The sequence below is a fragment of the Anas acuta genome, chromosome 2 (genome assembly GCF_963932015.1).
Source record: "Anas acuta chromosome 2, bAnaAcu1.1, whole genome shotgun sequence".
Classification (NCBI taxonomy): Eukaryota; Metazoa; Chordata; class Aves; order Anseriformes; family Anatidae; genus Anas; species Anas acuta.
Window position 1 is genome coordinate 17946101 of NC_088980.1, and position 23755 is coordinate 17969855.

Genomic DNA, 23755 nt, shown 5'->3' on the forward strand with positions numbered 1-23755 from the left:
AAACCAGTAGTACCAGTGCCAGAATTTTTACAACTGGCTGCTTGGACACAAAAGTGACTCTTCCAGACCCAGGGAGAGGGGCTCCAGCTGCATTTGCTGCTCTGCACTGCTGTCCTTGGGCCCCACTGACCCTCTGCCACCACTGAGCCCGTGCTCACACCAGGCACACAGCCAAAGCACACCTGTTTGCACCGAGACAGGCAAGTAAGCACTGGTAATTACATGGAAGAGTTTACACGAGGCTTCCATACATTGCCTTTTGAACAAGCACAGGGCCAGCAGGTGATAGGATAGGTGTGAGGGCTGTCATCCCATCTCAGACACATCTCAGACATCTCAGATAAGCCTCAAATTCCAATTCCTTCTGTACCTGGGAAAATACACTGATGTTAATAAGTGGTGCCTGCAAACAGAGGATCCCTGTAAACAAGATTCATATTGGACACCAGTATTTAGCTCTGCTTCAGATCCTTACAGAAGTGTTTGACGGCCCTATAGGGTTGCTTCTGTCAAAATGAAGAATGAAACCCAGAAGGAAAACCATAAATAGTGATTAATGAAGGACAGTGCGTATTTAGTCACAGCTTTCAATTCAGACTTTATAATTTAAACTTCACTAATCGTCCTCATGATTTTGGCATCTGCTTGTCCCAGCCTACACACTATCTTTGAAGTAACAGAGCGGCTTGTCTTTGCAATTAAGCATTCAATGTAGCAACAAATCTTCAATTTGATGTGAGTCACACAGCTGCTAAATCAAACAATGTGTCACTAAACAAACCAGTTTTCTCCTGACCTCATATGATGATAATGATGACTTGTGAAACTGTCTTGAGACTTCTTTGGTATAATTTGCTGGCACTTTCTGACACACTCGTTTTCATAAATATAATTGAGTCCTGTGTTGGAAATGGGATACAGCAGTACACAAACAGTTGATAATAGTCATCGTGGAAATGAAGACAATCCACCTCAAAATCAGTCACTGAAAAAGCAAAATAATTTTCTAAAAGTAATAGATGTAAGTACAGGGTGAGGAAAAGCTGCACCCAGATCAGTTCCAAGCATCACAAGCATCTGTATGTGCACAGACATTTTTAGAAATAACCCATCATCTTCAGCTTAATGCAGTCAAGGTGACCTTTGGTGACAAAACATTACTTAGAAACTCCATCTCTGCATTCAGGGACATAGGCCAGGGAAGAGCAGTGCTGAGGTAGCTGGGATGTGCAGTTCTGGGGCAGGCTGTGTTCCTAAAGCAAATACTGCTGTTAGACACACTGTTATTTCACACTGCTGAAATTTCACAGAAGCTGGCTTTGGAGCCTTGATGGACACAGCCAGTTGCTTTGATGTCCACAGCAAATAGAAATTGGTGGTGCCCTTTTGTGTGCTTAGCCTTTTAGTGCTGCTCTGGAAGCCACCAGATCTCTGCAAGCCCAGCAAAGGGCACAGCTTTTTCCCAGCTGTAGCTGAAAACATACAGGAGCATTTTCACTTCAAAAGTACAAATGTGGACCAAGAAATCACCTCTGTGCAGGCTTTGCTGTTAGCTGCTGACACAGTGTGGTCAGTGGTCATCCTTTCAGGCAGCAGAATGGACTGTAGGGTTGACCTGATGCTATCTCTTCCCACCAGGGTCTGTGCCCCCATCATACGCCCGCTGAGCCCAGCTGCAGAGAAGCAGCTCTCCCTGAGCCACCCAGGGCACCTTCCCCTTGGCAGGGCTCTGGAAATCTTGATGATGTGCCCCAGCTGCGGGGACAGGCCAGCTGAGGTCTTCCTGGCTAGTTGGGTAATTTTCAAAATAATGGCCTCAACTTTCTGCTTCATTTCAACTCAGAGGAGGGGGCAGATGCTTCCCAGGCCTGGCATAGGCTAAACCAGCAGGTACTCCACTGTAATGTCCTTAGAAGCTTTCACACTCTGTAGCTGAAGGGGTACAGCTAGAAAGTCAGTCACGTTTTTTCCTATTTATACCTCTGGTACACCTCTTCATCCGTTGGCATAAGCTCTTGACCCTCTTGTAGTGAACATAACATACCCAGGCAGCTTCTCATGTCCACGTCAGTGTTAAATGGATTATGAACCTCTTGCACAGCACAAAATGAACTCAGCAATTTGAAAAATGGGACCCAGAAGCTGTGCAAGAGTCAAGATGTCGTAATCACGATGGTCTCCTGCACTCAGGCTAACACATTAATCTAATCATAGTATTTAATTAGCTTAATCAGCTTTTTCATTGTTCTGTACCACTTTACTTCAGTTCTAAAAATAATTTCCAAGGGTAAAAAAATTCACTTTGACAAAGGAGGAGCTTGTATGAAGCAAGAGAGGATTCAGCATTAGATACGGGTTGCCCAGGGAAGTGGTGGAGTCACTGTCCCTAGGGGTGTTTGAGGAAAGGAGAGGTTGGATGTGGTACTTAGGAACATGTTTTAGTGGCTAATACAGGGGGACAGTTGGACTACATGATCCTGGATGTCTTTTCCAACCTTAATGATTCTATGATTTTATATGAGCCATCACCTGCCTGAATGGACAAATGAACCCTATTCAACAGGCAAGAGAGAGCCACTTACTAACACAATTTCATGTTTCAATCAGTGCATCAAAGAGGAATAAAATAAAGTCACTCAATTTTGACAGCAGTGCCAAGAGAAATAGGCTTCATGCTCTGTATTCTCTTTAACAATTGTCTTTGTCTGCCTCAGAAGTAGTAGTAGAAGTAGTAGTAGTAGAAGTAGTGGTAGAAGTAGTACACTTCATGTACTACATGCAGTACAATGAATGCTATAAGCAGAGCTGCTGATCTAAACAAACAAACAAACAAACAAAAAAAGTAAAATAAGATGCCAGCAAGGAAAAGACAATAGTTAAAAAATCAGTTGTTTCTCACAGAAAGAAAACAGAATTCAGAATGACATTTGCCACAGAAAGGCAACCACTTAGAGAAAACATGAAAGGTTTACAAGCATCACTTATCTTGATTACATACATTTATAAAATTTGATTTTGCAAATCTTCACCTTCATTTGTACCAATGACTTCATCTGACATCCCTCTGGCAGCAGAGGCTTTCCCACCCAGATACTGCAAAGCTGGAAATGTGGCTGCTTCCAAGCTGTCTCATTAACAAAAATCAAAATGAACCAACCTATTCCTTTCACGATGAAGGCATGATATGTATTTTCAAATTTAAATCTACAGACTGTTCTTGCAACATACTTTCATGTCTTCACAACAGCAGTAAATTTTTAAAAGGTGAAAGCTGAGATGCTCTCATATCCTTCAGCTCCAGGAGCTGGAAGGTACACAGCTCAATCCCAAGGCTTGTGGTAAAGACAGGTCACAGAGCTATGGGTATGTTCATACCATTGTGTATAGTCCTAAGGAAGGAGTAATACTTAGGAAGGAGTAATTCTAAGGAAGGAGCCTGCTGCAGAGCAGCCCTGTGTGAGGGGCACAAACTATCTTGAAAGATGAAGCAGGATGTTCAGACACTCTCTAAAAACCCTTGCCATTGCCTGTGTCCCACTGCTGGCATTCACTTATAAATATCCAGGAGGAAGATTTCAGAGGCAGGCAGATCTCCCCACATAGCTGTAAGTAAATGGCAGGCCTAATGCAACCAAGTCTTCAAAGTGTTCCTTCTGCTGTTTCTTGGGAGAAAATTGGGTCAGATCTAGCAGCTGAAGTGTTCTGGGAGCTTGACTTTAATAACAGCCTAAGCTATCAGCACACCACCCTCACACAGGCTGCCGCACGTACAATGGAGTGGACTTGCCGCTGTTACCATTTCAGGATGCAAAAGCCTGGAGAAGGGAGCGCCTCTTCCCTGCCCACACATCTCAAAATACACCTAAAAGGCACTTTGAGCATTATGACTCCGTTCAGCTGATACATAAATTATGTGCCAGCTGGAATGATGCTAGCAGGGCTTTTCTTTACACTGCTGACCAGAAGAAAACTTCCAGGAGGGAGATACCAAGCAGGTTTGCCTCCACAAAATACTTGGCAGCCAGCCTCCTGGGAAGTACCTATGGGGGCTACTGGGTCACTGCAGGCCAGGGGGGAAACTCAGTCCCCAGCCCCTCAAAAACTGGTATTTCAGAACAAATTTCTATGGCAAATACGTAATAAATGGACAGCCAGGAGAAGTATGGGAGTGAAGTGTCTGAGGGCAGTGAAAGGCTGATGGGGAAGAGATGTGTGGGATACTGGAACTGGTATGGCAGCTTAAAATAAAAGATCTTAAACTACTTTGCACAATTTATTTTAATTTCTTACCTTGCCAAGACGGCACTTTTCTCAGCCTGATAAAAGTTAGTATGACTGCAGGTGATTGGTTTTGTGGTATCCTACCTGCACACTATTAATTATCACAAGCTTTTTAGGGTTCTTTTAATCTTTTGTATTCTAAGGACTCATTTACCATAGACAAGGGGCAAACAACATTTTTGTTCTGCTTTATTTTAAAAATCTTAGCTGAAACTATTTTCAAAAATCCTCAACCACAATATTTAGCATGCATTCTCATGATTTGCAAGATTGCTGCTTATTTTCCAATATTTGACCTTCAGAATATTATATTGATGCTTCAGAAAGGACTCAAATGCTCAGATGTTGACTTTCATGCCAAGTACAAGTTTCATACACTGGGTGGCATACACAGCCCTGTGCAAGCATTACTCTGTCTAGCTAGTCTGATCCAAATGTTTGTGATTGCATCGATAAATTTCATTACTCTGCAGTTTTTAATTATCCTAAAATTCTTCTCATTTTGAAGACCTTCATTAAATATATTCAACACTAAGATGTAGCAAGCAAACTTGAAAGTGCCCACAAATACAGCAGTAAATGCCAATTTTCATTTCTTAGCCAGAGCAAAAGGGAACCACCAATAATTCAGGACTAGCAGCAGCTGACAGTAAATCCACCATCTATAAGAAACATATAGTTAACTAACTGGAATAATCAGATGTGTTTAGTTAATATGCAGTTAAATAACAATAACGTTAAAACAAAATTGTAACTACAACACTGACTCTGAGATCAAGCAGGTTCAAGCAGGACAGGTTTTCCTGTAACTAGCTGAAAACTAGAGCAGGCCATCATGTTTTTAGCACCATTTTATTTCTCCTTTTCTAACCAAGATGTTTTCTCAACGTGCAGTTTTGACCCTTGATTTCTCCAGAAGGTTTGAGAGGTGCAGGGCTGCAGAATGGTTTTGGTTTCATCCCTGTGGGAGGCAGGATTTTGGTACCCTCAAGCCTGCTGTGAAATGGATGTGCTGTGCTGTAGCTGTGCCTCTATGCAGGCTGGGTGCAATTTATCAGCAATTTCACGTGCTCAGGAATCCAAACACATACGTATCATCATATTTGTCTGCTGTGGTTTATCTTCAGCCAAAGAGCAAACAGGTTAACAATATCAGCATACTGAAAGAGCAGCCAGCAAGGACAGCATTTATACACCTGGGTGGTATAATACAGGAAGAAAACACAAAAGCATCATAAATCCGCATTTTAGAGCCGTAAGGGACTCATGCTTACAGCTGGCACATTTCAGGATCTCAAATTGCTTATATTAAATACCCATGAGGATAAGCAAATTGGGGATTACAGCGTCTGGTTTACACTGTCACCATGCCACATGTCCTAGAACATTTAGTCACCCGCTTTCCACTTGTATAGAAACGCACCGTTTTTAGGAGCAAACATTTAAGATGAAGTATTTGTGCTTTAAGCAATGCAGGAAAAGGCACAGACTGTCAACAGGAAAATCTAACTAGTCTGGCTCCATCTTACTGGTAGCAAAGAAAATATTTCAAAGAGGAAATGGAATTTTCTATCTCTGGGAGCTACTTTAAAATGAAGATTTAACAGCTTGCATGATCACAATGTACTTTGAGGCCAAAGTACATCATCCCTGAGGGCTCCCTCTTGGTCCCTTTAGCCCTGTACAGCATTTCTGAATCCAGCCTTGTTGTTTGTTGAGCATTTGGTGCCATAGGAGATTTCCAGTGTATTTTGCAGCTGGGATCACTTACACTCAGTTGGCAACTGAGTTCTGGCCATGCTGGCATCTCCTTGGGCTGGCAGCCTGCCTTGGTCTCCTTTTTCACTGCAGCTCTTCCATGAAGAAACAAATTGCAGATTTGCCATGTGAGTGCAGGAGCATCACCAAGGCCAGCCAAAGAGAGCTCAAACCATTATCCTCTGACCATCGTGCACCATCTGGAAGTGGGTTAGCATGCATTGTGCAGCACTAATGTGGTATTTCATGATATCCCAGTGACAGATGAAGCAATCATGATCTGGCGTATCCTATGCAATAGAGAAAGCATGTGACATAGTCCTTTAGGAGCTGTCCTCAATGCAGAAAGAAACTGCTTTTATTGACTTTCGGTTGGAGGAAAAATAAGGGAGCCTTTACAGCTCCAAAAAACAATTTCTCCATCCTTTAGCATGGCATTCAGTCAGGCTGTTCTAGTATTCTCTCCCACATTCATGCATCGCGCTGTAGATAATCTGGAAGCCAGTGGATTTGTTGGCTTTGACCACATGGTCCTTTGGGGATTTGGGACTTGGTGAGAGATTTATACAGATACAAACCTAGATACCTACATACATGCATGTGTGTGAACTAAGTATGTCAGCTGCATTACAGCTGATGGAATCAAAATGTCGGTGAAGTGTAGGGGGACTGAGGCCATCAGCCAACTGGTTTCTCTGGTAGAGGGGGCTCAGGCTCCTCGGGCCATACTGCCTGTTATTGTGTTGGCTTTTAGGGACAGTGGTTGTGGACCGTATACAGGATAAGCTGGATAGCTTTCACATTTAGCAAACAAAGTTTTTTGCCAAAAAGAAACAGTTTAATGGAATGATTTCAACACCAAACACAGAAAATGCTGCCTAAGCAGAAATTAAACTATTTTCATTCTTTTAATGAACTTTGCCATCTACAGTGGTGCTTTCCCAGAGAGTCACCTCCCTGCATCATGGCTTTTATAGAATATTATATTTTGTGAGGAGCTCTCAAAAGCTGTGTAATTACCATAATTTTCTCTTCTGTTTCCCTGATGTTTGTTTAGCTCTTTTGTCAGTAACCAACTGGCAGTAAAATGGCCCGGGCTCAATTTCCAAGTATTCCAACTGAAAACACTTGATTGACACCAGCTCAAGCCTCCATCTGGTACTCGGGGAAACTCGCAGTACGCTGTCTGTGTGCTCATGACAGAGCAATGCTGCTCACTTGCCAGCAAAGGGCTCTGTTAGGAACGCAGCTGGATTGGGAGTGCATTTGCTGAGCTACTGCCCACTCCCTGCTCCTCACCCGTGGGGCACCAGCCATCACCTGCCACCCGTTACCAACAGTGTGGATGGGGCTGCAAAGGCATAAATACCTGTCTGGCTCTGAGAAGGGATGTACAATATGAACTTTGTTTCCAGAAAGCCCTTATGAATTTCCCCTGATGGCAGGCAGATTCAAGATTGCATGACCTTATAACAACTCTGTCTGCCTAGAGCTTTCAGGGTAATTTATGCTTCCTACCAGACCAGGCTAAATGCCTCCTGGCTAGTTTGCTTTATTGTATCAGCATAGCCTCCTACACTGCTGAGAAAACAATGTTAGTCAAAATGGCCTTTTTAGTTACCAAATCTGGACCTACCTGCTTCTTTACCACTCACGACCCTTCAGAACCATCAATGTAGGAAGATGTGGCCTTGTTAAGTTCTAAGTGCCTAGACTAAATTTTCAGATCAAGCAGAATGTCTAATGATATTGTCATCAACTAGTTTTGGAAAAGGCAGCAGCCAATGGAGCAATCTCATTGCTTGTCTGGTACAGGAAACCACAGGGATACAACTTTAGGATGCAATGGTCCACTTTGATGATTTGTGCTGGGTGATGGTAGTAGAAGTATGAACGATCACCTATAAATAGCACTACAGACAACATAAATATTCTTTCTGTGTGTACTGGTTTGGGCTGGGATGGAGTTAATTTTCTTCAATGCATCACATACGGTGCTGTGGATTTGTGACCAAAACAGTGCTGATAACTAAACAACATTTTAGCTATTGATCAGCAGTGCTTGCACTGCATCAAGGCCTTCTTCGTTTTTCACACTGCTCCATATGGTGTCATGTTCAGCAATAACAACTGGGGAAAAGAAGAGGGAGACAGTGTTCAGCCTGATGACATTTGCCTTCCCAAGTAATGGTTAGGCATGATGGAGCTCTGCTTTCCTGGAAGTGGCTGAAGATCTACCTGCCAATGGGAAGTAGTGAACAAATCCCTTGTTTTGCTTTGCTTGTGCATGCAGCTTTTACTTTACCTAGTAAACTGTTTTTAACTCAACCTATGGGTTTTCTTACCTCTACCCTACCAAATCTCTCCCCCATCCCACTGGGGGGAAGTGAGTGAGCAGCTTCATGGTACTTAGCTGCTTATTGGGGCTAACCCACACCTCCTTGCCAGCCAACATTTCAGAGGACTCAGTTTCCCCACTGTGTGAGAGCTATGGTGTATATACTAAACCTTACCTGGGCATTGCAATCCATGCAAGACTGGAAGACAGAATCCAGAGGAAGAGACCTAAAACCAGCAGGGACCTGGGACTTCATTGCTTTTGGTGATCTAGGAACAGGCAGGACATGAAGCTCTGCCACAATAGAGCAAAGCTGAAGTGCTAACAGGTGGATGCTGCTGCTCTGCCTTTATGTGTTCGATACACACTGAGAGAGGCAGAGAGCCATCAGTACAACAAAGGACACATAAGCTAACACGGGCAAAATAAACTGCATGGAGAATTTCTTGGTCTTTACCAGCCATAAGTATGATCTACATGAGGCTGTGGCTGCCCAAGAGGAGCCTAATGTACAGTTCCTAATGAAGAGGAAAGCAAACATAGTGAATTTTAAAGAAAAACAAGAGGAAAATGCATACAAAAAGGAGAAAATTGTTTTGACACCTAGGGAGATAACTGAATATACCTTGGACACTGAATACCTTGTACAAAAACAAAGCTGAAGAGATTGCTTCTTTTTCCTTCTTTTTTTTTTTTTTTTCCCAGCAGAGCACTTCCAGAGACAACTTTTTAATTTAACTTTTCTGTTTTCCTTGGCTGTAAACAAACACTTCTGAATCAACAGCTGAACAACTTCTGAGTTTGTTCTGTCCCTTTCCAATTGCACCCATCACAGCAAGGTCAGACCGCATCAATCTGTTACCCTCGCATTTCCCCAAAGAGGACCACATCAACCTTATTAGCGCTGGGAGCTTTCCACTAGCGCTTGGCCAAAGATGTCCCCGAGCACTCGGGCTCACCATGGCAACCCACATTACAGAGGAGAGCCTTCAGGAGGGCACGGAGGATAAGTCAGGCATCGTCCTTGATGTATGCTTCTGCTCAGCAGTCATGCCAGCTTTCAATGGGAAGGGGACTAAATTCTGGCCTCATTTTCTCCGCTGGAGATTTGGAGTCGTTTTACCAGTCGCTAAGATTTTCAGTGTTTAATGAGGGATTTTGGCTCTGAGATCTAGGTCTCAGGTGCAGGAATTGATGGGCTGATCAAAAAAGAAAGAGAGACCAGATATATATCTCAGATGGATGCACTTGCAAAGGTCTGCTTGTCAACAAAATTATAACCTTGCACCTCTATCCACATTGACACCTCAAAAAAAAATAAGTCAGAAAATGTACTGAAACCTCAGATCTTTAACACTGCTGATAACAGCGTGGGTGCAGGAGGAACCCAGTGCTGGGGCTGCCAGTGACCTCAAGCATGAATAGCAAATGCTGTGTGGTATATTTAAAATGCTGTATTGCATACAGCATTTCCTATATGGTGACTCCTGGACTTGCTGTGATCTGCTGAGTTTTATGTCAGAGCTTACCTTGTCATCAGTTTGTCAGCTCCTGTAAGAAAACTGGGGAGATGGATTTTATGGTTTTTGTTATGCAGGTTTTTTAAATTAAATAGAATCAAGTCAGTGTCAGCAAAGAATAGTCCTGTGCTTGCTGACATTAGTACAGTAGTGCGGTAACCTCTACTTAAAAGCATACAGTAGAGAAAATCAGCAAATATTCTAGGCTAATACATACTTTAAGATGTCACTTTATCTCAAGTCTGTGGATCAAGACAGGACTTCTTAAGGCAGTTCCTCTCACCTAAGGCAGGTATTTGTAGAGGACAGCTAGCTAACTCCTCACCACAGACATTTAAGGTTTTGAGGACTAGCATTAAGTGAGATGCCACTCAACACACAAATGAGATTCACCCTGTCCTCCGCATTTTTCTCTGTTCACCCACTCATGAGGAAAACGTCCTCCCCCCTGAAAAAAAGAAATCAGAATGTGCAATTACATCTGAATTTTAATTCCCTGGGAGCCGCTTTGGGAATGGGAGGGGGGTGAGGCAGGTTCATGCATTGTGAACTCTATCATTTAAATAGCTTCGTTCCCAGCAGCAGGAGACAAAGTTAATCTTCCCCAGGGGAGAAGAGGGCAGCAGATGTATTACCACAGCTCATTAACATCACCTTACAAGGGTGAAGTCCACCTGTGATGATAGAAGAGCGGATGAGGCACATATTGTTAGGACAAAACCATGTCAGATCTGGCCAGATTTCACCTTCTAAATTAGAATTTGTTGTTATTTGACTTCCATCTTTTCTTAACCATTGAAACAGGAAGGGTAGAAAATAGGCACGTAAATGGTATGGGGACATCATTTTCCCCTGATCCAGAGCAGAGACAACTCAAGTTTTAAATTAAAACTAAAAGTAATTTTTAATTTTAGTTTTAAATATAGAAGATGACTCATTACAGAGAGAATTTGTCAGCCTGCAGAGACAATGGCAGATGCCAACAGGAGAGCAGTCTCGCTCACTTGCACAGTGCCCAGCCTCACGTAGGAGAAAAAGTGAAAAAACCTCTCTGGAACCTCAAAACTGGTAAAAGGGCTCTGAGGAGGGTACTTGGGCTGGAACCCAGCTACCAACACCAACTGGTCCCCCTGGTCAAGCAGCAGCTCTCCAGCCCTGTGCCACTGCCAGAAGCTATGCTGCAAGAAAGGAGTTGACCCTGGCACGTTCGCTCCTTCCCCAGGGCACTGCACAAGGCTCTCCCAAACCTGTGGAGAGATAAGACCTGAACTGGGTACCCCAGATGGTATTTGCTATCTAGCATATGCTTCCAGAGCACACGTTGTTTCAGTCATTTCTCACTCTGCGGATTGGTGGAGACTGGCTTTAGGGAAACACCTCGCACCTTCCCTGAGTGCTCACACACATTTCAAGTACTTCCCCTGTCTAATAGCTGCCACCCATAAGACCTGGGTTGTAGTGGTCATTTAAAACTGCTTTCTTCCAAGTATTCTTGTTTGATGTCAGGACTCATAAGGGTGAAATATGAGGACTGTTTTTAGGTTATTCTCACTCCTACTAAACTTCTCAGCTGAACACCTCTCAAGGAAATCTTTATTTAAATTCATTTAAAGATGCTGTGATCTGCCTTGGAAACATCTTTAAATGCTGGGAGCAAGACAGGGAAACTATTCAGATCAAAAACTGTTCTGTGGTTTCATTTTTATGCTGTAGGTGTAGGATATTTGTTTGTTGCAGCCTCCTGACACCCCCCATTCGACTTCTGGAAGTCCCTTCTTGATGAAGTGATGCTGTGATTTTATGGCTGCTCAAACTCAGGCTTTTGTACACAGCCCTGCAGCTTTAACTGAGCATTTCTTAAACCACACATCCTTTTGAGGTATGTTGATGCCTTTAGATTTCTTTTCATAAATGTTTCCTTGAATAAAACATCCCACAACCTTTATTCCAGTCACATACATGATTTATGCCTGCCTATTTCTGAGAGGAGTGAACAGATGCATTCTGTAAGGGGACAGGGAAGGCAACATTTAATGCGTCCTCCAGCATATATTGAAATCAAATTTAAAAAGTGTTCTATATTTCATTTATCACCATGTTACCTTCTAAATTGCATGTGCACAGGACATGTAGAGACTTCCTTCACGTGTTTTAGTATCTTCCTTCCTCTCTTCCTGTAAACTAACATGTCTTGGACACTTTGTTGTTTCCCCAGTATAGAAAATAGCCAGTGTATTTTTAACTACATTTTTGGTGTCTTTTTCTCATTACATGGTTTACATAACTTTGGGCGGGAATTTTCAATAGGGAGGAACTTCTACTGGAGGAAGCAGGCTCCAGCCAATGCCTGTTTACTAAAAGACAATTTACATATTTGTAGATAAATAAAAACTTACGAATGACTAATTTGGTGGCTTCAGGCCACCACCCATATCTGATGACCATGAGGAACTATTACCTTTGTCCTGGGGTGGAGCTCCAAGAATCCTGTAGTGCCTCAGCACAGTGTAGCAAAACTGCAGGCTCTTGCAGGCCTCTTCCCAAGGCACAAATTTCCCTTGGAGGAAGCGACTCAGCAGAAAAAAATGCTCCCTTCCCTATTCATATACCTTTGCCTCCAAACTTTCTCCTTGGAGATATGGAAGGAGAAAATGAGACTGGCCCTGTATCTCCACCTCACTCTCATGCTATGATGGAAATGTTCCCAGAGTAAGCATCGACCTTCACATATTGATGAATTTATAAAAATCTGTGTGCTGTGTGAGCCTCACTGGCTAATAAACCAGCTTTACAAAATGAGAGCACATTTTTAATCCTGTTCTCAGAGAGGAATAGAAAGGAACACACGAGTCATAGCAAGTCATAATAATTTAGACACTTAGGGACAACCAACAAAACAAACCATGCTGCAAATGCTATTGAATAAACTACTGGCACTGAAATCAATCAAGCAAACTGGAGCTGTTCATAAATGGACGGCTGAAGGAATTAAAATTAGGACAGTGTCACAGGTCAGCTATCTCTTTACAAGCATTTGGTCAGGAATAAACATTTTTTTTCCACAGTAATGAGCAGTTCTCACTGTACCTGTATTAAATAACAGTCTTCCCTCAGTGATCCTGCAGGGATAGAATTGATCTGCTGAGAACAATTGTAGATTTGGAGTCTGACTTTGAGGGCATACTAGAGGAAAGTGAATATTCCTCAGGATTTTTCTGTGGAAACTCAACTTGAGAGGTAACTAGATGGGATCAATCCGAGCACACAATTTTGCCTCAAAACTGAACTGAAACACAGGTTCCCTGAAAACTCATCATCCCACCATGTTCCGTTCACCTCCCTAGGGTAACCGGGACCCACAGAGCAGGACTTTAGGACAGCTATGTAAAACAGTCCCTGACACATCAGCTTATGATTTAGCCATTTCTGTGTGCCCAAAGCTGTAAATGCTCTGGTTTTGTCCTATGTGATGAACTGTCTTGGAAAGGCATAAATAATACTGATTCTTACATATTTGCTCACTTATCTTACACCTTTCTTCTCTATTATTTTGCAAACATCACAGAAAAGAGGCATTTTCCCCTTCACAGCCATCCACTTATTTTTTTTTTTTTTTCCCCTGTTGCAATGGGCTTAGAAACCACTTGGGGGAACTTTTTACATTGCAGTTAATTATAGATAAAGAAATTGTGCTGTCATAAGTACCTACCGGTCTGACTCAGCTGCTTTTATGAGCGTTGAATGTAGTAGAAATCCAGCTGATTTCACTGGGAGCTGTCGAATATTTAGGACACTTGAAAATAAAGCATTCTTTAGATTTTCTTCTGTGGTTATAGGGTTTGGGAAAGTTTGGATTTAGGTAAATTCCCGACTGAACATCAAACTGGCATTGAAGCTATTTATTTATTTATTTATTTTAAGTCTTGAATTGTATATTGATCTAAAAAAGCTGGGAAATGTTATTTAGTTGCTAAACAGGATTTTGTAGAGCTGTTAAAATAACTATTGTGGACAGTTAGATTGAGGTCGTGCTAGAACTGGTTCAACAGATAGCAGCAAAAATCTTGCAGGACCTTCTCCCCTTAAAGCTCTTTCATTTAAAATATTGTTTGTGCCCTCATAAGTAAGAGCTGGGTGGGAACAGAAACGAGCACAACAAACTTTCTCCAGCTGCCAGGAGCTGCAAAGCCGTTCCCTAAGCCCAGGCAGCGGTGGCAGAGACACAGAAGCAGCACCAGGTGGAGCTCGGCCACTCTTTTCGCCTTGAAAATCCTCCCTATAAATCTCACCTTCCATATGTAAGGCTGTACAAAATAGATTTTTTTTTTTGGGGGGGTGGGAGGTGGGGGGAGAACATCCTTTGAATTTAATATTGAATGCCAAATAACATTACGCTGTGTTATGGTGCTGCTGTACCTGTGCTGGAAGACAACACCATGTGCAGTCAACCCCAAGAGTGGGGATAAAGCCCTAGGTGATGCTCCCATGTCCCTCTAATAGCCTTGTGACTCAGCCAGCTGTGCTGGGTTTTCATCACTGCAACTGCTTCCACCTGGCTCTGATGACCTCCTGGTCTCAGCCTAGCAGTCAGGCATTGGGCACAGTTTCTTCATCCTTGGCTAGTTGATCAGTTTTGCTTCAGGGACATTCTCCTCACTCCCTGCCATGGTCCTGGAGCAAGCAGCCCTCTCCAGCCAGGCTGCCCACAGCAGTCCAGGTAGCAGGACTGCAGCATTTCCCATGCTGTGCTTTTTCACACAACACCAAGGCATTAATCCTGTGTGCTTCTAAGGATGCGAGAAATGAAAGATTACCCAGTGAGGGACAAAGTTATGCCCTTTATGCCTCAAACTGCATCTAAACCCAGGAGTACTTTTATTTAAAACAGATGGACTATTAGGGCACTAATTCGTGCATTAAAAAAAAAAAAAAATATATGTCTGAAACCCTTTAGCTGCGACAAATCATGGAAACATCCATTTAAGTCCCAGTGAAATCAATGGAACTGAAGTCCATATCTTAGTTTTATCGTGAGGCTGGTTGCCTTCCAGGCAGAGGCAAAGGCTGGTGGAAGGACAGCGACCAGCAAACACTGCCATGTCCCCTGCTTCTCCTCCTCCTCACCCAGCAGGGACAAGGGAAATGCTCTGGGCAGAAGCATTTTAAGGAAGAAAAGAAGCAAAGAGAGAAACAAAGCAGAGCAAGGAGCGAACAGAGCTATTCCCAAGTGACAAACATGAGGCCTGTGAGAAGGTTTGTGTTTTTTTTCAGATGATAGAGAACAAACAGAGCACTTGGTAGTCCAAAGCATGCACATAGATAGTTGTGTGAAAGGTTGGTGGGGTTATTTTGTTTTTGTAATAAATATGATCTTGTGGTCTTTGGCAGGTCATTGGATGAACCTCAGAGGCTCAAAGTACAGATGCTGAGGTTATGCAGCTCCCCTCATTTAAAGGTCATCACTGGGATTTGTGGAAATTTACACTATGAATGCTTGTCTTTGACAAAACCATCAGGAGATTTCTCCCCAAGAAAACAGTAGATTGGAGTTTGGTATCTCCCTGGTATGACTTCACACAGCTAACTAACTAAAAATGTGATAGCTCAGAGGCACAGCATTGCCAGGTGAGCTCCCACTGGAGCTCTGGTTTGCCCAGCACCAGTACTTTGGGAGAACTGGCAAGCAACCCCTCAGCTTCTGACTGGGACATCTTGGGAGCCTAAGGATTTATATCACCCTTTAAATATTTACATTGCAGCAAAAGTTTTATCTATTATGACAAATTTTTAAATAGAGATTGAAATGATCATTTTTCTTCTTGCTGTAGGAGTACACGTTTTTCTTTGCCTCCAAGTCTAGAGGCTTAGGGTTGCCTGGTTACTCTGACTCAGACGCTCTGTGAGGTGTCTCTTGATGAAGAAGCAGATACAATTTGGCAATTAGAGATGCTTGATTTGTCATCTAAATGTAGAAATCCTTAGGAAAAAATAGCCATTTGAAGAGCAGTTGTACAGAACCAGCAGTGAGAAACTCTTATAACATACGTTGGTATTGAACATGACCGTGTCATTTATCATAGATGCAGGAAGGTCATCAATAATATATACAATAATTAGTATTTTTAAATTTTTTTTCCAGTGTTCAATTAATAGAATCCTGTTTATAGCATATATGAATTGCAAATGTGATCAGAAAAACATTTTTGTTGAAGAATTTCCCCACAGACTAGTACTATAAAAAGACTGTTCAGCTGGCAATCACAGAATCACAGAATCACAGAATTTTCTAGGTTGGAAGAGACCTCAAGATCATCGAGTCCAACCTCTGACCTAACACTAACAGTCCCCACTAAACCATATCCCTAAGCTCTACATCTAAACGTCTTTTGAAGACTTCCAGGGATGGTGACTCCACCACCTCCCTGGGCAGCCCGTTCCAGTGCCTCACAACCCTTTCAGTAAAGAAATTCTTCCTAACATCTAACCTAAAACTCCCCTGGCGTAACTTTAGCCCATTCCCCCTCGTCCTGTCACCAGGCACATGGGAGAACAGGCCAACCCCCACCTCGCTACAGCCTCCTTTAATGTACTTATACAGAGCAATAAGGTCACCCCTGAGCCTCCTCTTCTCTAGGCTGAACAAGCCCAGCTCCTTCAGCCGCTCCTCGTAGGACTTGCTCTCCAGGCCCCTCACCAGCTTCGTCGCCCTTCTTTGGACCCGCTCTATTCATCTCAGGCTGGAGTTAAAGACACACAGTGTATTCAGGTTAGGGCCAGAGCACAACCATCACAGCAAGATAAAAGCATCTTACATGCTTAAGTGTGTGTGTACATGCATAATTGTACATACATAATATGTATGTATAAATTCATCCAGATGTTCTCGTGACTACACCCTTGTGCTGGTTTGGGAAATCTGTGGTTGCAGAAATGGTTTTATTTTGCAAAGTATTTCATTTAAAACTGAAGCCATGTTGTTTTACTACTTGCTTCGTAGACATCCTTTCTTTGCTTGCATGTTGATGAATGGCAGCAAACAGTCTGAAAGCAAGGATGGGCATTTAGTGGTGGGGAAGGTTTGTGGGAAGGTGCCATCTCTGGACCGAAGGTTTTGCTTAGAGGTCCATGGAGCAGAAAGGCTCTGCCAGTGTAAACTCCAAAAGGTCAAGATTTGATTTAATGAACTTAACCTTCAAGAAAACAAACCTGTTTCAAGTAGAATATCCCCTTAGGCTTACTTGATTCAACTAGCAATAAATGCAGAACAAACACAATGAAAAAGTCCCATTTTGTAAATCCTGCCATGTTTTTAATCAAGTGTAACCAACTCATTTTATAAAGCCTGAGATTAAATTTGGCTACATAATGCTAAATCTAGTAGAGGTAAGGTAGATCCATGGCATTATGATGTTTCCTTTATACACTTGGTATTATGCCTACTGCTATAAACCTACATCACCTATGTCTGAATAATCATTTGTAACTTGTATATCAGATGTGCTGCCATAGACTCTCTTTGGATACTGCCTAGTTAAATGGGGCGATTCACTTAAATATCTCCATGCTGTTAGGATTTCCTATTTACATTATCTTTTTTCAGCTCTTAAAATGCAATGGCTTTGAGAGAGAAACAAACAACTATAGGTGTTTCTTCTCTTGTTATTATAAAGGATAACTGAGGAAAAAACATATATCTCGCGGCCTTATTTTTGGTACTATATAACTGTCTTTAACAACCATTTTAAATATGAAACTGTGAAACTCTTAGCTATTAATGATATCTAGAACTTCTTCAATGAACATTGGTAAAGAAAAATTGCACCTCGCTGATCTCTTAAAGACTTTAAAAATTATTTTCATTTTTACCAGAATCAGCTGCATAGGTTATGAAACAAACCATTAGAATAAATGCCAGTTTTCATCAGGACATGAGGTGAGCCTGATGGGCACATCAGGAATATGTAATTTATTTACTAATTGCTGAAGGGAAAAGTCTAGAAAAATGAATTAATTTGCAGCTAACTAATCCCACCCCCCCAAAAAAACAAACAAACAAACAAACAAGAAAAACTTGCATCAAAATATCAGGAATTGAGAAGACGTCTGGAAGTTAACACAGCAAAGCTGACAAAGAGCCAGAAAAAGCTTTCAGATCCAAACCCAAGTGCAACAAATTTGCAGAGGGAACAGAGATGACCCAACGTGGAGATGACTGCTTTCTCAAGCCCCAAGGGACTGATACTGCGGCCTGAAGCAGGTAGGTACAGCTGCAACAGCGAGAGTCTCAGCCACAGCCCCCAGGAGGACCAAGCTGGTGGCAGGCTGCGACTCGTATCTGTGCTTCTGATTTATTTTTGGTACAAAGGAAAGGATTTCAGTATCGCTCCTTCTTGCCTAAAGAATGATCAAAATTTTCCAGATCTTTGGATGGAAACATGCTGGGCCCAATTTTGTTATTTCCCGGTCTGTGCCCACACGATGCATTCACAGCCTCCCAGTGGAGTGGCATTATTGGCAACTCAGAGCAAGAATAAATAAATTGGTGAGAGACAGCTGTATGCCATATACATCCACGTATCTCGCTGTGAGGTTCTGGGCTCATATTCAGAGCTCCTTTCTTCAGGCTAATCCGTATTCCGTATCCCAGAACTCGTCTGGCTTCCTATTGTGAACTAGAGCAGTTTACCCCTTATTACTCACTTCATTACATATCTAGTGCATAATATTAATGATGTTGTCAGCAAATGAGAAGGATTACAAACACAAGTGAAGGCAGAGAAATAATCAAGGAGAAGAAAGCTTCTCATGGAAAAATTGAACCTCAAATGGAGAACTCTGCTTAAAACATCTTCTTTTTCTAAATGATAGGGCCCTTGGTGTTGGGGATGTTGGTGTTTTTTTATGTAATTTTGGTCATGAGGTCAAGGAATACTTAGATATTGAATGTGAAGTGGTTTTGTTTATTTGTTTATTTGTTTCTAGCAGTGTTTTTACAGACATTTTACAGACCCTAGAAATTCAGTAGCCAATGCCAGCAATGCCTCAGCTGTGTGGGAAAGGACTGGGACAATACAGTTTCGTAACCTGAAATGGCCTGAATATTCACCCAGCTTATATATTCACTTACGTATCACGTATTCACTTCTGTGTGAAAGAAAAATTGTGAGGATTGCCTAGACCCTTATTTCCCAGAGACCAGTTCTGCTGACAGAGGAGGGGAAGATGAGCAATGGGGCAGGTATCCATATGAATATTTCTCAAACAAAAAAGTGTAACAGACTAGGTTTCTGGGTTTTCCAGGCTCCTCTGAAGGATTAAGCATACCCTGCAGTGGATTTTCTTGAGCCTGAAGCTGTGAATGCAGAGTGACAGTATTCAGGCAGGACCCCTAGGGACCCCTGGATACATTGCTGACAAAAAGTAGGCTGTGTGTATGTGTTGCTGCACGTAGGAGTTAGCTGCTCCTCTGCCATGGAAGTATCCTCCTCAAAGATATTTTTGTGTAGCTGCTCTTCCTCCCAGTACATGCAAAGCCTCGAGCTTTAATTGCCTTCTGATGTTTGAGCCTTCAGGCTTCATGTTTTTATGATCCTCTTTGCAGCTATTTAATTCATATAAATTGGTATAAATTAAAGCTGACTTTTTCTACCTAATAAAGTCCCTGCATTTAAATAAGGAAACTAAAGATACACATTTCTATCAAAGAGCTATTTCAGATATTTTCCTGAATTATTATTTAAGGGTGTAGGAGGAGGGGGAGAGGGAAGAAATGCGTTTCTCTCTGATTCAACCACAGAAGTGCAAACCATAAATGAAGCTGATCCTCCAACTCCCTTCCTAGCAAACAATGGGTCTTAGACATAGCTTGAGGCCACTTTTCCATCCTACGGTTAATTTCCTCAGCATTAACTTTGGGAAAGAGAAGTGATGCCATGCAGCATTCTGGCCTAGCAGGAGCTAGCAGCAGTATCTACAGGAAGCTTTTAAAAATCTTTCTGAAAGTATCAAAGGCCAAAACTAAGCAACAGAGGACACTTATCGAGGCAGGACAGTATCAGATGCCCTCAATGGAGCTGGTTAAGACTTCTTTTTTCCCATTAAGCTTTTTATACTGCTGCCAGAAGATGACAGCCTGGTGAAACTTTTCATGTCAATGTACTGGCGTATCTTTCCATAGCAAGAGCTTCCTAAGTCCTAACATACACCTGGACAAACAAAGATGCCTCTCCACAGTGCACCAACGTGGTCATGATCTCCAGGCTGCAGTCACTCATCCTCGATTTTTTAATTAAACTTGAAAAGAACCACATAAGCAAGCAGTGACACTCCCCATGGAACAGAATTTTAATTTTCCAGCTTCCCTTAGTCCTCCCCTAATAGCAACACACTATGTGTCAGCTCAAAGAACATATGTCTTGGAGAAGCTCTGCCAGGAGGAAGGAAGTTGGATTGCTGTTGCTAGCGGGGCAGAGCTGAGGTTTCTAAGGTATTTTCTCTGTGCATTTCCTCACTTGCAAAAAGGCTCACATTTCTTTTAGATTTAAAATGGAAACTGAATGCATAAGTTGCTACAGGTTTTCTTGTAACTTCAACATTTTAGCTATCTGTAGGTTGCTGCCATATATGATGAAATTTAACTGTGTGAAATTTAATCTTGCAAATGTAGGATATTGCCAGCTTCAATATAGACTACAGCTGCAGTAGCATAGGCATCCATAGCACTCAGGTACAGAAGGCAGAAGAACATTGCACATCTGAAACCTCTCTTTGAATGGGAATATTGACACCACTAGAGCATTTCTCTACTCTGGGGAAAGTATTTCCAGATAGTAAAACGCAATAAGCCGAGAAGGTTTGGATTAGCATCTCATGTCAGGACAGAATGGAGTAGACTGGCTTCTTTTTGTATGAAAGGATTTCTAGAACAAGGATGATGTTTCAGAGCTTCTTGATGTTTCATAGTCTCTTGTCTAAAGGTCTGCCTGCAAAGAGAGGCAGTTCACTCCATAATGACTCACTTTAGCAGATAGAGCACAGAAAGCCTCCTGATGGCACTTTATTCTGAGTCACATTTCTCCAGTGTGGCATCCATTCAATGTACATGGACTGGCAGTCACCTTACGCGATCAATTAAAATCTTCAGCATTGTATGAATGTTGCTGGAGTGAAGGTATATCCTAATAGATTTGCAACTACTATGGTCATAGAAAACATCTGTATAACAATAGAGTTAACATGCAGCTCATTTATCCTTCTTTTAAAGCTTTTGTTTGTGTTTTTAAAATAATAACTGCTTTTATATGTCAGCATACTATGGTGAAAAATCAGGGATAGTTGAGTATGGTTGTGATTTTGTGTCTATGTGTGTATTTAAATGCATACATAGAAGTTATGGATATATATGGATGTAGAGAGACATGGAAGTTAAATGAAAGCTTAACAATTATAGTTATCGACAAACCTCACATACACGGGTTACTCATAGTTAAGTACTAATCTTGCTTAACACTACTGTGGGAAGAAAAAATGGCTTCCTCAGTAAAGACAAGAGTGATGGCTCTCATCTGAGTTATATTTTAGACATCCACAAGGTCAACATCAATGTCTGAGCTAGTCACCTTGACTCCCTCCATATTCAAGAGAAATTAGTACTTTGGGGTGTGTGATTCATTTGATGTCTCAGATACTGGGGTTAGCAGGAGACGAATTGTGTCCCAGACTCCATCTCTGTTTATAAAGGGAGCCTAAGGGGACTAGCAGATAGAGATGTTGGCTTAGTCACATGAATACTATTTTGAGTAGTCTTATCAAACAAAGTTGCTGTTACTTCCCAGGTTTTCTTGATTCACTCCTTCATCCCTCCCACACACCTCTCATAGTGGAGTTCTCTCTCACACATTTTCTTTTTTCCCCCCACCAACCACAGCAGCACCAGGGAATTGGGGTTCTTCTTAATTCCTGGACATGGATTTGGCTAAAACGTGGTGTGAAGGACAGTCATCTTGGTGAACCATTGTGATATCTCCTCTATGTGTTCTACAGAACAGGTACAATTTCACCTGGGCTCAACCCATTCATCAGGACGTGGCCCCAGTGCCCCTGTGCTAGATCTCCAGAAGAGATGAGAGGAGACTGGGCAGTCACAGCTGAGCACTGAGGTGAAGGGGCACACCCCAGTCTGTAGAGTTGTGTCATGGTTGGGAAGTGCTGTGACATTACAATTGTTCCTGGATGAGGGAAATGACACAGAAGCAGCATCCTTCACATTTATTTTGGAACTAAGAAACATGCGAAAGGTCAGGTCTCACATGTGCTTGAGTCCTGGTGTCTGTTTGTTGGGTCAAGGATGCCATCAAGGGGGACGTGGAGTCATGGTGCTCAACCATAATGCATTATTGCACATCATTGCCTCACTGATGGAGGCTATGGTCTACACAGTTATAATTCAGGGAAGAATGCAACATGCACGGAGAAATGTATGGATATTCATTTCTCAAAGAAAGAGTATGGTATTTAGCTGAGTGGTGTAAAAGTTTGGCTTCAACAGCAGGCAGGCCAGCTATGTATCTCGGGAGGTGTGATCACGCTGCATACATCACACCTGTGCGATGGCATATAACAGTTTTTGAGGAAGAGAAAGAACTTAAATGGCTAAGTAGATGTGCTGATTTAGCTCAGTGCTAAGTGACATTTTGGGGGCAGAAAGAAGGGGTGTGTAGATTTCTGAGTGGGTTGGGGTGCGATGTACCATTTGCACCCTCACCATTGATGTGGCAACTCAGGGACACACCTCATAACTACAAGGTTATTGTCCAGCTCTCTGCACTTGCTTGTGCACGGAGCACATTTTAAGCCTCCCTTCGTGTAAAATATGACCTGCCACAACGTTAGCGTTATGATCAATACATTTCAAGGACACCCATTTTCATTGTCATACAGATTTCCAAACTTGGCAAATTATGGACCCTAAATTCATCATATCCACATTTAATAGTTTCCAGTGCTGGAATACTTCTGTACTATCTAGCACTTAATACCTATGATTAATAACCTCATATTCACTTCACTTTACACATATATTTTACCTGATGCTGATACTACACTGCCACCCTTAATTTCAGTAATTTAAGGTATTCTTTCAATATTTAAAAACTGTATCAGTTTCAAGTGAAATTACAATCCATATAATATTTAAATCATTTTAAGCATCAAGTCACTTCATATGACATCTTTTCAATTACATCCTTGCTCAATATATAGAGCACTTACTCATAAAGTAGAATGAGTTAGTCAGATGTACAGAGTTTTCAAGGTCACTATATTGTTAATAAAACTTGTTAACTGACACAGGCATTAGTCATAAAGCTGAGTAAATGTAATGATTAAGCCACTCATAGTTCCTCACCGTTCTGTTACATCCTGCCTTCTAAAGAGAGAATTTTTATTTTGGGGCCTGATTTAAACCTACTTAAGTCAGTGCAAAAACTCCCTGTGGCTTCATTGGGCTTTGTACGAGAGTGCCAATAAATAACAGAACGACACTCACGAAAGGAGCAGACAACAGGTTGATAACTTGGGCAGACTCCTACATACCAGCTCCTGGCACAGTTCGGAGCTGTAATGTTCATCTCAGAGAAACAGATGGAGCTTGACCAAGCTCTAGGTGGAACTGTAATTACATTTTAGTCCTTTAGAGATCTCTTACTGTAGGAAGAAGAGAATTTCCCTGCTGCAGAAAAAAAAAAAAAGAATGCATTGAATAATCATTGCTTGGACTTGTCAGGGGCTTGTTGAACTTCCAGTGGTGAGCTGGTTTTCATTTGCTGGGTGCAAGGGTCCAAATGAGAGCATTCATGCA

At 42.0% G+C, this 23755-nt stretch overlaps 1 long non-coding RNA gene across 1 annotated transcript; it reads right to left on the bottom strand.

The window, feature by feature from the left end:
* Positions 1-5116: 5116 nt before the first annotated feature.
* LOC137851666 (uncharacterized) lies at positions 5117-14357 on the bottom strand. The gene is made up of 3 exons (XR_011093338.1): positions 14314-14357; positions 13607-13671; positions 5117-6329 (listed from the first exon to the last, which is right to left on the bottom strand). It is a non-coding gene; the product is annotated as an uncharacterized lncRNA (long non-coding RNA).
* Positions 14358-23755: the final 9398 nt, after the last annotated feature.